The sequence below is a fragment of the Panthera pardus genome, unplaced genomic scaffold, assembly GCF_024362965.1.
Source record: "Panthera pardus isolate Hobbes unplaced genomic scaffold, ASM2436296v1 HiC_scaffold_13, whole genome shotgun sequence".
In the NCBI taxonomy this organism is placed as follows: domain Eukaryota; kingdom Metazoa; phylum Chordata; class Mammalia; order Carnivora; family Felidae; genus Panthera; species Panthera pardus.
Window position 1 is genome coordinate 111509493 of NW_026526688.1, and position 15760 is coordinate 111525252.

The window sequence follows — 15760 nt, forward strand, 5'->3', positions numbered from 1 at the left end:
TTATTAGCATTCATATTCCATTGCACTATTTTCATTTTTTATTGCTTTTTAATCTGGCAGACAAAAAAGAGATATATGTTATTATTTTTTAATGTTTATTTATTTATTTATTTATTTAGAATAGAGGAAGAACAGAGAGAGAGGGAGAGAGAGAATCCCAGGCAGGGTCTGCACTGTCAGCATGGGGCTAGATCCCATGAACCGTGAGATCATGACCTGAGCTGAAATCAAGAGTCAGATGCTTAACCGACTGAGCCACCCAGGTGCCCCTATATCTTATTATTTTAATTTGCACTTGTTTGGCTAACACAGTGAACAACTTTTTGACTTCTCTATTTATTTGCTATTGCATATGTTTCCATTGAGTTGTGAATTTTGTTTATTTGTGAGAACTTTTTATAATAAATATTTTCCACTTCACTTATACATAAAATAAATATATAATATATATTTAGATAGTTAACATAGTTTCACTATATAGTTCAAGTATTTCCCCAATTTATGTTTCAGTTGTTGCATGTTTTTGATTCCTAATTTTATTGTATTATGATCAGAGAATATGACCTGTCAAAATTTTGCTTTTTTGGATTCTCTTGCAGTTTTCTTTGTGACATAATATACAATTGTTTTTAATAAATATTTCATGAATACTTAGAAAATAAGCTATGTTCTCTATTATAGATTGAATCCAATATATTAATCTTACATTATTCAGATATTCTATATCTTCTTCCCTCTTCATTTATTTAATGTGACAGAGATTGAGTAGTAAATTAAATTCTTCCAGTACAATTATATATCTAAAAATTTCCAAAAGTCTTGGAATGTTTGAATTATATATCTTGAAATTGTTATTAATTATTGGAAGTTTATGTTTTTATTTAGGAAGGATTGCATTACTTTCATCTTAAAATGACCTTCTTAGACAAACATAATCTTCTTCCTTAAATTATTGTTGTTAGTATTATTTGCTAGATCTTTGAAAATCCTTTTTATTTTCACTCTCCCATGCCATTTATCTAGGGATACTCTTTTATTTGCTTAGTATTTCTGCATATATCTCTTTAAGTAAGTCAGAGTTTTAGCAGTTTGTAGATAGCTCCCTTGGTCAGGTTTTGGTGCGAGGATTAGAGTAACATCAAAAAGAGCATTTGAAACTATTTTTTTTCTATGTTAGATAATACTACATAACATTGGCATTATCTCATTCTTATGAGATCAAAGTAATTCCTCAGTAGTTATTTTGGTCTGAAACTGTTCGAGGACATAGACTCTAATCTACTTTCAATTTTTTCCATTTTATTTCTCTCTTCAGGTTCTGTATTTTAAAAATGTACTTTTGAAGTGTATATATATTTTAAAGTGATATAAAATTTCAAATTGATTAGTACTAGAGTATACAGAATATTGCCTAAAAATCTTTTAAATCTCATTTCTTCGTTAGGCATCTTTCTCATTCTCATATGTGGTTGTTTTGATACAGTCTTTTTCTTCATTTTATTTACCATAAGTCTGTCTGTTTTATTGTTAATATATGTCTTAATTAGTGTATTGCTAATCCCACTTTGGCTTGAAATTCACTAATCTGTTATTTTTAATATTTTATTCCTCCTGGTTAGGATCTCATGCATTCTACTATGAGTCTAAATTTGGCACTTGTTAGCCGTATGATTTTGCACAAGTGTCTTAAACTCTCTGAGCCTCAGTTTCCCGTGTGCAAAATTCAAACAATGGTTATCTACCTCATAAAGTGAAAGTTAAAAGTAAAAAACTATTCCAAAGTGTTTAATAGACTATACTAGCAGGTGGTTGCTTAAAACAGAAGCTTCTATTGATATTATTAATGCTTATATAATAATTACAATTTTTAAAAATGTTTATTTATTTTGAGAGAGAGAGAGAAGTGGGGGCGGGGAGAACAAAGAAATAGGGAAAGAGAGAATCCCAAGAAGGTTCTGCACTGTCAGGACAGAACCTGACATGTGACTTCATCTTACGAACCATGAGATCATAACCTGAGCCAAAATCAAGGGTCAGATGCTTAACTGACTGAACTACCTAGGCACCCCAATAATTATAATGTTTTAATTTAAGTGCTTGCTTCATTTATTTTTATTTTTAATGATTACCTGTAAGGCTATACATTTATCTTCATTAAGATTTGGCTGTGTCTTCCAAGTATTGAAATGTAGTGTTCTCAATTTTATCATTTCCTAAATTGTTTAGTATGGCTTTTAAAATTCATTATTTAACTCAATAATGATTTAAATAAGCTTTATGAAATTCCAATAGGGTACTTTTTCACTTAAAATTTGTATATTCCATTTTTGTAGTATTGTCAGACACAGATATGGATGGGACTTATGTAATTTCTGAAGTTAGGGATTTATTGAGATTTTCTTATGGCTTAATTTATATATATGTATATATATCTATATCTATAGATATGCATGTATGTATATATATATATGTGTGTGTGTGTGTGTGTGTGTATTATAATATTTTGAAAATATCCAATGAATACTTGAAGATAAATTAATTTTGGGCCTCTATAGGTTACACAGTTATAATATAACCTTATAATAGTATCTTAATTTTCCCTGCCCTTATATATTATTTGTGTATTTGCTTTGTCACATATTTAAAAAGATATAATAAAGTTTCCCAAAATAATGATTTATAATACTTTTCTTACCTTATCTCAGAACAGTAAGTTTGCTTCATGTTATTAAGGTAAAGTTCATCTTTATGTCTCAACTGCAAATTCTAAGACAATCAAAAAATCTCACTCAATGTCCTATTGTATTAGATGTAGGTGGTAGTACAAATTTTATATTTTCTGTTTGTCTTTTTTTAATATCCTATGGGAATTTGAGAGAGGATGCTTCAGAGTAAATGAGAGAAAAAGTAAAACAAAGAAACAAAAAAAAGCAACTTGAAACTTGTTTGTTTTTAAGAAACAAAATAACTTTCCACTAACAGAATGAAATATTGTGAACCTAGGCAGGAAAGTGGGAAGGAAACAAGTTTATGTAATGGTGAAAATTAGTCTCCTCATTTTAATGAATATAGCTTATCAAACAACTTATTCGTTCTTCCAAAAGCATTCATCTGCAAAAAGCAATGTATTGTGGGTCACACACCTAGTACTTTGGGAGTATTTAAAGATTGATAGGACAATGATTTTGCACTTACAGAATTTGTCTATAGTAGACAGACAATACATGGTCATAATTAGGTAAATACAGTAAAACCTTGGTTTCCGAGCATAATTTATTCCAGAAACATGCTTGCAATCCAAAGCACTTGTATATCAAAGTGAATTTTCCCATAAGAAATAATGGAAACTTAGATGATTCGTGCTACAACCTAAAAATATTCATATAAAAATGATTACAATACCGTAATATAATATAAAATAATAAAGAAACTACAAACTATGAAGAAAAAGAAACAAATTAACCTGTGCTTACCTTTGAAAACCTTCATGGCTGGTGTGAAGGAGATGAGAGAGAGGAGGGTGATTGTGTAGGACAGCTTTCACCATCACTCAGAAAATCACTGCTATTTATTGGTGTGGTGCATCTTTTTCTTTTCCTACCACTTTAACAGGAACCTACTCAGTGACACTTGCTTGCCTCCTTTTGAGGATTTCACCAAAACGTGACATAGCGGCATTAAACAGATTAATTGCTTGCACTGCTACAGCCTTATTCGGGTGGTGTTTTTCTACAAAATTTTGCAGTTTCCCACATTTTACACATCTCCCCAATCTCACTTGAAGTGAGGGATTCTTCCGCCATTTTCTTCTCTTCCACTGTGGATGAGATGTCTTCCATAACCTCTTGCTGTTACTTGCATGGATGTTGACTATGGTACAGTATTGATAAAATCTTGTCATCTACTGTATTTAATGTAACTGGCAATAAGACAGCAGAGGAAAGGGTCTATACCTGCATGCAGCCTGACCTAGAATGAAGCAAAGCATTCCTAAGCTTCCTCTTGTATGGAAAAGCAAAGGACTGTCCATAGGTGCTTTGAAGTGACAAAAAAATACACTAGTGCCAGTTGTGGGCACCTTCCAACGTTCAGAAAAATCACTGATTTCTGCCAAACACTGAGGTCTGAGACTGAGCATCCGAGACTGGGAGACAGTCACACACAATCCCACAGCAAGAGAAGAACCACTGGCTCAGTGGTGATCATGTGATATTTGGCATAATGTACTACTCGTATTGCAAGACATCGTTTGTTTATTAAGTTAAAAGTTATTAGAAATGTTTGCTTGTCTTGTGGAACACTCACAGAACAAGTTACTTGCAATCCAAGGTTTTACAAATAGGGAGAAATTTTTGTTTTCTTAGCAGCTGGTATAAAACTTCAAATTATGAGGGGACTCCTGCCACCCATGCCTCCCAATGATGTTTTTGATAATAATTTGATGAACTCACATCTGGACAGAGGCTGAGATTCCAAAGTACTACTATCAGCTGGGGTCCAGACTTCATAAAGAGGAAGCAGCTCTCTGCTTAGTGGAGGGACATTTGGCCAATACAGTGACCACTCTGGATGGCTGAGTGTTAGAAGATAAGAATTCCTAGGTCAGACCAGTGGAGACAGAGACTTGGGGAAGACAGGATATAGTTAACAGGGATTTAAAGTGATTCTTACATTGTTTTCTGAGAATCTGTAATGTAAAACACCTGTCCTACAAGTTATAAAATTTTATGTAAAAAAAAAAATCTTTGTTTCTCATCAATTAATTTCTCAAGTGGACTTTTTGGGAAATGTTGAGAAGTGTAGAGTCTTGCATACAAGCTGGTGCCAAGTGAAACCAGAAATGGCTACATACATATTGGAGACCAAAGAAAAAGGGGGAAAGCTGTCTTTAGGGTAATAGCAGATCAACATTTCTGATGTGGCAAAACATATCCACAAAATTACCACCACCCCTACCCCCCCTTTCAAAGGAGTTTAGAAAACCAAAAGATTTTTTCCCACTCTGTACGATCTGTGGAGACAGTGGCATTTGAGATGGGTTTCTTTGGAAAGTGCCCTGCAATCATAAGAGATATATTGAGAACATGTATAATGGGAAGAAGAAAGTGGGTAGATTTGGAAAAGTAGACATGTATCAGGTCTGTTCAGAGAATGGGGAGTAATTCAGTTTGTTCATACCTTAAAGATAATGTAGGGGAGTTTAGAAAATAATGTTAAATGTGTATGAATGAAAAGATTAACATGCTTCTAAATGTGATGTTCCATACCAAATATAATTGTAATATGCTTGTGGCCAAATGAATAGGTATATTAAGGGTAATTCTTATGAAAACCTATGGTTTGTTTTGTGAAACAAAATAGTTTGAAAACTTACCTAGAATAATAATCATATGAATGTATATTCAGAAAAAAATTGTGATGATAAAACACAGATGAATAATTTAAACATTTCAGTAGTGGTGTTGAGAATAGGCAGGGCAATGCACTAGAATTCCTTGAAATTAGCTGACTGGGTTCAAGAAAACAGAACAGAATTGTGAAGGGAAGGTTTATTTGATAAATAGTATTAACTGGCCATTTAGGAAAAAAAAAGTGGTCTAAGCCAGTTAACATAAAAAAGTCATGCCAAATCGAATACTTTAAAAATATAGAAACACCTAGAAATAAATGGAATGTAATAACTCTCAAACTTTTATTTTGAGGAAAAAGAGTAAGCATAGGACTGGCAAATTTTAGAAGTAACTGCAATCATCATAGATTTGAATGACTATAGGTGAAACAAATAGGACTGATATAAACAAATAGACTATAAATAGGGGTGCCTGGGTGGCTCAGTTGGTTAAGCATCTGACTTGGGCTCAGGTCATAATCTCATGGCTGGTGTGTTTGAGCCCCAAGTCGGGATCTGTGCTGACAGCTCAGAGCCTGGAGCCTGCTTCAGATGCTGTGTCTCCTTCTCTCTTTGCCCCGCCCCCCTCAAAAATAAACATTACAAAAAAATTTTTTTTAACCAAATAGACTATAATTAAATAAGAATTTGACAGAAGGATAGTCTATTTTGAAGTGTAACAGTTGAGGAAAGCAAATCAAGAACAGAATTGGTGCATCAGAGAAGGAAAGAATTTGTTTAGAACAGGGTAAGTGGCAAGAGGTTGACTGTGAACTGGCCTGGAGCTATTGAAGACATTTGCAAGGCAGAGGGATCCTATTGGCCTGCTGGGAGCAAAGTGTGCTGTTGAGAATTGCTGAGAGGTCAGATTAAGAAAGGCCTTGAGAATCATTCTCAAAAGTGTGCACCGAGGAGTGTGTGAAACCATTTAGAGGGTGTTGTGGGAAATTAGGCATGAAATAAACACAGAGAAGTGCTTTATTTTTGTTTTTTAATGTTTTTCTATTTGCTTATTCAGTATTTTGTCCTTTCAATATAAATCTCCAGAGAGGAAAAACCAAAACTGCCTTTGCATAAAAATGTCTTTGTGACCCCTTGTTCTGAGTGTGAAAGATGGAATAGACTCACAAAGTTAAATCATCATTAAAGCCAAATGAGAGGAAATGAGCAAGCGCTTGGCGTAATTGTTTTGTGCCGGTCAGCACCGCACCATTTATTTTTGATTCACTGGATTTTCAGCTAATGATTCCAGCATCGAACCAGATAAGATCTGTCTTGCAATTTCTAAAATAGCCATTCTCAAGAGGTGTGAAATATGGAGTAACACTTCTTTGCGTTTACTATTTTGTTGATTACAGTGCTCCCTTTCATTGATGATTCTGCCTCCAATTCTAAGAGTTCAACGTGCTCATGACAGCTGCACCACAAAATGGTGAGAAATGGTGAAATCTGGGATGGATTTTCACAGGAAGATTTGCTAAATTTTAGAAATGATCAATGAAAAGGGCTAATATGCATAGCTATGTATGTAAATGTAATAGCTAAACTAATAATTTACTTGCGTCTTATTTCATCTTTAAAACCATCCGCTGAGGTGAGTGCCCATGTTACATAAGAAGAAACTTGAGTCTGATAGTGGTTAAGTCACCAGCCAGGATCACAGAACTGGTGAGTGGCAGAGCTAACCTTTGAGGCCGGGCAGCATAGCACCAAATCCCAGGTTCTTAGTGACTGCATCATACTGCCTCCACCATGTACCACGTGTTGAATTTCCCTTACTTGTCAAGACTTGGTTAAATCTTACCGTCTTTCTGAAGACTTTTCCAATTCCTTACCTGAATTTACTCACTATGCTCTTTAGGCTCTCCGTAAATTTTACTTGTACCGTGTGTCACACCACAGTTTGTTTTATAGTTAAAACAAGGATTGTAAATTGCAGACGGAATTGGACTGATAGACTATTTTGATTTGTTAGCACAAGGTTTTAGAAATAGTTTAGGGGCACCCTGGGTGTCTCAGTTGGTGAAGCACCCGACTCTTGATTTTGGCTCAGGTCATGATCTCGTGGTTCGTGGGTTTGAGCCCCACATCAGGCTCAGCCCTGATGGTGTGAAACCTGCTTGGGATTCTCTGTCTCCCTCTCTTTCTGCCCCTCCCCTGCTCACACTCTGTCTCTCTCTCAAATAAATACGCATTTAAAAAATAAATAAAAATAATTTACTTTGCATGCCTCTGTATGGGGATGCACTCTACAGTTAGTTAGAGTTCTTACCACTCCCTCATGTCTCTTAGGTAGCTTCTGAATTTGTATTTCCTGCCTGTCTTCTCAAAGGCTTTTGTAGCTGAGTTCTGTGGCTTGTGTATTTTAGTTGACCTCTGCCTAGTGTGCTTCCCCTTCCTCTCCTACTCCCCTCCCCAAACCTCACTCCTAGATTAAAAGCTCTGTGAAGTCAGACCCTATGTTTTATTGTCTTTTTACTTCCATCACCATATGCTGCAGTGTCTGCTATACAGCTGGCATTAAATAAAAGATGACTTTTAAAATCTCTTGGCCTACTTTTCTCAATTCTTAGGATTATATAAAACTTCTATAACAATTGGAGTGCTCTAATGAAATGTCTCCAGGAAATTTTTGAAAGGGCTTTAGTATCATTGACCTTGAGGATAAAGTATTTTAAAATGGCTTAGATGACCCTTGTAAATCATTCCCTTAGGCCTTGCTTTTGTTTAAAAATACATAAACAAATTAAGGAAAACATTCCCCCCTCAGGAGAAATGTTTAAATTTGGTCAAATGTCTCTTTACATAGCATTCTCACTAATCTTACCCATTTCTAATAAGGCAGGCTGCACAATTATCTTCTCTTTGCATTGTCCTGTGTTAGTACTATGGGGCTTCGATTCCATATCTTATCCTTTTCAGGATTGGTATTGTCATTTCAATGAATTTTTTTTGAAATGTAGATAGGTGCTCAGATAATCATTTTGACATTGATGGAATTCTTAACAAGTTATTAAAATCATAATTGTGAACATTATGTATAAAGTTTGTGATATAATGTTCCATAAAAGAATCAAAGTGAAAAAAATGAATAAAAAATAAATTTAGTCAGATGTCTAATAGTAATGTCACCAAACAGCTATTTGAGGAGCAGTATTTTTTTTTCAGAGCACTTTATGAGTCTAGATATATTTATAATGATTGCAAGTCATTATTTCCTATCGGACAGCATGTTATTTTCCTAATCTGCAGTAACACTCAACTCAACAAACCTACGCTGATACCATTTTGTTATCTGTAAATTACAAATCTAGTCAAATCTTTTAAAAGTTCAGGCAATAATTTTCACATTTTGTTCTTTATTACAGTCAAAACCAACTTTTTAAATTTGAAAGTTGTTAACATCATTTCAACCTCCTTGTTTTTATGAGGGTCGGAATCAGAAAAGATTTGTTGAATCTGTCAGATTCAAAAGAATTTTTTAATCATTTTTTAGAAGAAAATTTTATCCCTAGGATCAACATTTACAACATCTTAAGAATAATTCTGTTCTGAAGTGGATTTACCAAGTAGATTATGTTTATGATCCAGCTGTACTGGAATATAAAACTACCTCAGTTAAACTAAATGTGTTTTGGATATGTTACTTCAAATAGTTATTATTTGGCTCAAATTATTAAGTAGCTATTGGACAAAAGGGGAGTTTTTCAAGATGAATGAAGACAATGCACTGAACTAGAAGAAATAGAAAATGTTACATGTGCTAGAGTTGACTATGGGCGGTACCATTTACTCCAATCTCCATGCATATAATGTAGAACGTGTGTGTGTTGTTCCATGACACCCTTTTGCAGTTTCTGTTACTGCCAGCTTCAGTTACTGTAAACATCTCATCAGATACTCCTCACAAGATGACCTTGCTTCTGTGGGGATGTAACAGGGGTTTTAGTTCTAATGAGAAGAATGCAAATTCTTAAGGCCTATACCTTGGACATACTTTTAACGATTTGACTCTAAATGAGAGCTATTTCACTGCACTTATGGATAGAAATGAATCATAATTTTTTCTTTAAATCTTGGGGCAAAGCATTTAAAAATTATGAAATTAAAGCTGCACAGTAATTGTCATGCATGGCTGGAAGCCGTAACCACTTCAGCCTTTGAAATACACTGCGATTGGTGTTCATGTGGATTACATTTTAATATTATGCTGGAAGCTTAATTATAAAGGATTATTAGCAGATCATAAGAGGACTACAATGAAATAGGGTCGTGCAGAGTGGAATATTATTAGCTGTCTAATCTTCAAGTCATATCTTTCTCTGAGGTTGACATCTTTCCTCAGTGTGAACTGTGGACTGGGTTTATAAGTTCTATCTACCAGGTTTTTGCCCCAACATTTTTAGCAAAAAGTCTGACTTCTCCCGGTTGTTGGTTTGGATTTTTTGTTGTCTGATCATTTGGTTGGTTGGATTGCTCCTCGGAGAGTTCTATGATCCTTAGGAGGTGAGCTTCATAATGTGATCCCTCCAAAGCCTCTTGTTGTGGACTTAATGTATCAGTTAACAAGTGTTGGTTCATAAAAAAATGAGGATGATATTGGATAAGCACATCTCTATTTTATTTCTCTGGCAAAAATAAAAATAAATAAAAATTGTAAAGCGCTTGGGATCCCTGCTTAAACTCTTGCAAATCCCACAGTAAAACTGCAATTAGGCAAAGAATCAGTGCTCCTGTTGTACTTTTCAACAGATGATAGGAGGAACCCGGCGTGAGCAACTGTCTTTTACAACGCAGGAGTAGCGTTGTCCTAAAATAGCACTGATGTTGACTTTTGTCATGTTAACTGTGGGAACTTTGGGGGAAATACATTTAGGTACTTGAAGACTATAAGTTAAAAGATAAGAGCAACTGATATTGTGAACAGTGTGCCTGAGAGGTAAATTACATGGAGAAACCAAACATGACAGGCTTAGATAAAACACTTATTATGATTAATACCAGAAGTAGTAACGAGCTCATTTCTTTCTGCAGCCCCAGGAAACCTCACTTTTACCTGATAATGTTTATGGCTCCAGCTCACTCACCCAATGCCCCACACTTTCCTAATGGCAGGCTACTAATCTGTGAAACATCAGAACTTTAGGAATTTTTGCTTCTCTGATTTTCACCTTTCTTTAGAAGATTTACAAATCGTGATTGTTAAATATCCCGTCAAGACTTAAAGGAGATAGGCCAGGGGTCCAAAATTCACTGAAACCCAGATTTAATATCATTTGTTTTCTTAAATGTAGTTGGAGGTCATCTGCTGTTGGTTCTTGGAGCAGGTGTAGGAATATAGTTAAGAGATTTCACTCGAATTATTGCCAAGGGCAACAAATCAGGTAGACAAATCAATAATGGGGAGCTTATTTGGGGCAAATATAAGAAGCAGCAAAAGATGAAAACTCACGGCACATTAATACAGATACATCTGTATTTTCTTAGTACTATAGAATTCTGAAATTTAGAGAGACTATAAAGGTCTTATGATCTGACCCACAACAATTCTATTACAAATCTCTGGCATTTTCATCATGACAGTCTAATTATCACTTGGGGAAGGTCTTTGATTTTCTAAAAAGCTTTATTCTTATCCACTTTTAACTAGTATTGATTTGACATCTGTGGCTATATAACTGTGGCCTGATTGTTCTAGGTTGGTGTCATGGTATTGTCCAAACAATGTATTGTTCTTCTTTGACAAGGCAATTCTTCAAGACCCATCACTGTTTCTCTAAGGATGTCTTCAAATTTCAGAAAATTCCTATTTTATTCAATCATTCCTCTGTGGCATTCAGAGTCAATCTATTGTAATCTAAACATTTTTGTATGTTTCTTAGCATTTATAGAATAATATAGTTTATTGCTCTTGCAATAAATACTTTATCTAATGAAATCTAAATTGTACATTTCTTAGTTGACTCATATATAGTCAAGTATAGAATTGTCAAAGAAGGCTTAAGATTTTTTTCTTTTAAACATATATTAAGATCTGGTGCTGTTTACTTACTTATTTATTTATTTTTTAATTACTTATTTTTGAGAGAGAGAGAGAGACAGAGCATGAGCGGGGTAGGGGGAGAAAGAGAGGGAGACACAGAATCTGAAGCAGGCACCAGGCTCTGAGCTGTCAGTACAGAGCCCAACATGGGGCTCAACTGTGAGATCATGACCTCAGCTGAAGTAAGATGCTTAACCGAATGAGCCTCCCAGGTGCCCTTAGGACTTTAAAATTAATCTCAGTAGTATGGTCCAAATGTTTCAACCTATTGGAATCTTATATAAAATCTTCCCTCCAAGTTCATATCAATACATAAATTAATAGTCTTAGCTTTAATTGTATAGTTACACAATCTAATAAAGTATATATTATACACCTTGGCACAAAGCAGGCATTCAGTAAACATTGCATATAAACTGCATGAAAATAAGGAAGCTTTATTGGTCTTTTTGCATCCCCAGCTTTCAGAAAAGTGCTGGTACATTGGCACATAGTAAACACTCAATAAAAACTTATTAAATAAGGGGCACTTGGATGGTTCAGTCTGTTAAGGGTCCAACTCGATTTTGGCTCAGGTCATGATCTCACAGGTCATTAGTTTGAGCCCTGTGTGCAAAGCTTGCTTGGGATTCTCTCTCTCACTCTCTCTTTCTGCCCCTCCCCTGCATGCTCTCTCGCTCTTTCAAAGTAAATAAATGAATTGAAAAAATAAAAACTTGTTAAATAAGTGAATAAATGGTCAGGTACATGAAAACTGTAATGTCATTAGTATTTGAATATGGGAATGGAAACTCAAAATAATGTTAAAGGCAGGAGGAGCCAGACCTAGAAAATAGATGTGCCTATGAAACCCTGAAGGTGTGTTTGCTCCCGTTTCCAGTGATATTAAATTCACTTGAAAGATAGCAAACCCAGACAGATGTTAGCCAGAAAAGTCCAAAGGAGTTTGTTGTGTTTCTGTGTTCATTCCATTTCACTTAATCGTGGCATGGAGGAGGCCAAATGTCTTAACTTTCTTCCATTTCCCCTGGCTCAAGAATAGTAGGAAAATTCCCACATAGCCAGTGAGGCATAGAAATTTAATGGAGAGCTGACAGACACTAGACCACTTTATTTGAGTTTCAACTAGTTTTCCATTTTCCTCTTTTCTGTTCTAGGATCCACTCCAGAATACCACACTGCATTTAGTCCTTATGTCTCCTTAGTCTCCTCTCATCTGGGGCAGCTTCTCATTCTTATTTTTCATGATCCTCATATACCTGAAGAGTACTGACTGGTCAGATATTTTGTAGAATGTCTTTCAGTGTGAGTTTTTCTGATGTTTTTTTCATGATTTCACTGGGATTTTATTCTATTTTAATCTAAACATTTTGTATTTTCTTAGCAACTTGATATCTATCATCTATCTATCTATCTATCTATCTATCTATCTATCTCACTACCTTCCCTATGCAGTAGGCCCCTTTCTTCCTACCTATATGCTTTTTCTTTTCTTAGTTGAAATGCAGCAAATTATACCCAATCGATTAACCAAACCACACAAAAGCAACCTAACAACAAACAAACATAGAACTCCCTACTCCCCATTCCACAGTTATTTTGTTGTCCTGGATATTTTCCAGAAGACTCAGTTCTGTGTGTGTTCTAGCTGTTTTCTTCTTTGATATTCAAGGCTTTTTATTCAGAATAGTCCCCTTCCATCTTCTGTTCACAATAACTCCTGTGAATGCAGATCAGTTTCTTCAGCTGTCTCTGGTGTAAAGTTTACTTTTATCCCATACATGATTTTTATGGATTTCCATCCCCCTTGATCAATTACTGTTTTAGAATTTCTAGTTTTATCTGCCTTTCAGTTTATGTAAGAATATGTCATGTTACAGACCAGGGCACATTATTTACTATAGCTAGTATTTATTTTTTTGAGTTAGGCAAGTTCTGAGATGAGAATCCCTCTTTGCAAACACTATTGCCAGTTTCACTTTATTCTCTTGTTCTTTATTATAATTATTTCTTCAAATATCACATATCTATTGGGTGGCTACTGTGGGTATGGTATGTGCTAAGAGCTATGAGGATACAAAAATGAATCAACTATGCATATCATACTAAAAAAAAACCTCATAGCCTACAAAAAGAGATTAGGTATATGCAAAAATAAATCTGATAAATTGCACAACATGATGGTTGCTTTCATCAGCAGCACATATAAAGCATTATAAAACTTGTGATCAGCAGAGAGATCACTGAAGACTATGATGAACATCACGTTTGAGGTGAGCTTTGAAGAGGTTGGACAAAGAAGAAAGAAACTGCATTCTAGTTCAAAGTAATAGCAAAAGAAAATAATAGGAGTATGAAAATGTGTCCTCTATTTAGAGAAAAACAAGTTGTCATTTGGGCTGGATTGTAGGGTAATTGGAAAGAAGAAAACAGTTTGCAAAGATATGTGTTAGAATCAGATGAATGTGATGTCCTAGAGTTTAAACTAAGAATTTTGGGGGGTTTGTGTTGCTAATGGAGAAACATTGAAGATTTTGACCTGGAGAGTATCACAATTGGAAGTTTAATCTGCCAGCAGAAGCCAAGATAAGTTAGAAAATAGGGACTCTGGAGCCTGGAAAATAGTTGGAATGCTTTTTGAGGGGATAGAAAGGGTGAGACTTGTGGTTTAAGTTAGCTGGCAATGAGGCTCAGAAACAGAGATATGTTTATGGGTTACAGAGTAGGGATGAATTCAAGAGTTTCAAGGGATAAGAGAGAGAGTTATCAACAAAGCTGATATGCAGCGGATATATAACAACATGGGTATAATGTTAGAATGTTGCAATCCTGAGTGATAAATACCACTTCCCTGAGACACACAAGTGTCCCACCAGTTCACTGGATGCTCAGATCTCTCTTCGGATCCAGGGCATCCACTGTCCAGCTCACGGAGTAACTGCTGAAGCATGGGGGCCAATGGGACCTGACTGGTTGGTACCTATTCAGTGCTGCTTATGAAATAGTGTAAATATCACCCTAGGTGGTAGGATTTATTAAATTAAGTTCAAAATACCATTTCTCCACTCTTGCTTCCTTAGCTTCTTAAAAATGAAATTATCAGCAAGTCAAAGCAAGGAAAGACAAGGCAGGGTTTTATCAGATGCTCTGCTATTAGCAGGACAAGACTTCCAGGTGACAGCCAGAGGTTTATATTTTCAATCAATCATATGTACATCATGCTTATGTGTCAACTTTGTAATTGTGATTAGGAAAATATCAATATTTTCTGTCCAGTCAGCCCTGCCTATAACTGTAGCATCATTATTACTATTAGCCATGATAACACTTAAAATTTCTGTACTGGCTATAGGGCGCCTGGGTGGCTCAGTCGGTTAAGCCTCTGACTTCGAGTCAGGTCATGATCTTGCCCCTGGGTTCGAGCCCCGTGTCAGGCTCTGTGCTGATAGCTCAGAGCCTGGAGCCTGCTTCAGATTCTATGCTCCATCTCTCTCTCTCTGCTCTACCCCTGCTTGTGCTGTCTCTCTCTGTCTTTCAAAAGTGAATAAACATTAAACAATAAACATTAAACATTAAAAACATTAAACAATAAACATTAAAAAAATTTTTAAAAATTCAGTACTGGCTAGGATGCCCTTTTGTCTATTGAATAGGAAATTTTGGGAAAAAATCTGTATCAAAATTATTATAATAATTAAATGTTATAATAAATACATATTTAAAAATCCATTTAGCTACATCTTTTGTTGCTAGTTCAGTTATAATTATTAGGAGGTACTCCAAAGTAGATAGATTGAAAACCAGTTTTTTTTTCCTGCGTTTTGAATAATCCTAAACATATTTGTTATTTTCTTTGGGTCCCAGTTGTTCCTGTGAAATAAAAATTGTTGTTACCTATTAGATCAATGCAGAAAGTAGAACTTGAAAAAGAGAGAATAATAGGAAGTTGTAATGATTCAAAAAGGTCTTGGTTCTACTGTTTCAATCTACTGGAAAATTTTTGTGTTCTGAAATATTGAGTATTAGATTTGCAATTCCATGGGTAAGCACAGAATCTCTGATTCTAGATCACTCTTCCATGGAGCTCAGACGCAACACATTTGAAAACAAAATAAACACATGATAACACCTACTTTTGAAATGATGAATATAAGAGCAATCAATAATTGTTGAATTCATTTGCCATTCATGTTTTATGAAAACTATATTTAAAAAGTTTTAATGTAATTTGATTTATTTGCAAAAGGCAAATAAAATTACTTTTCATTTTAAAGGAATCTAATGTAGACATATGATGAGACGTGTAGTGCTTTAGTTTAATTCAATTT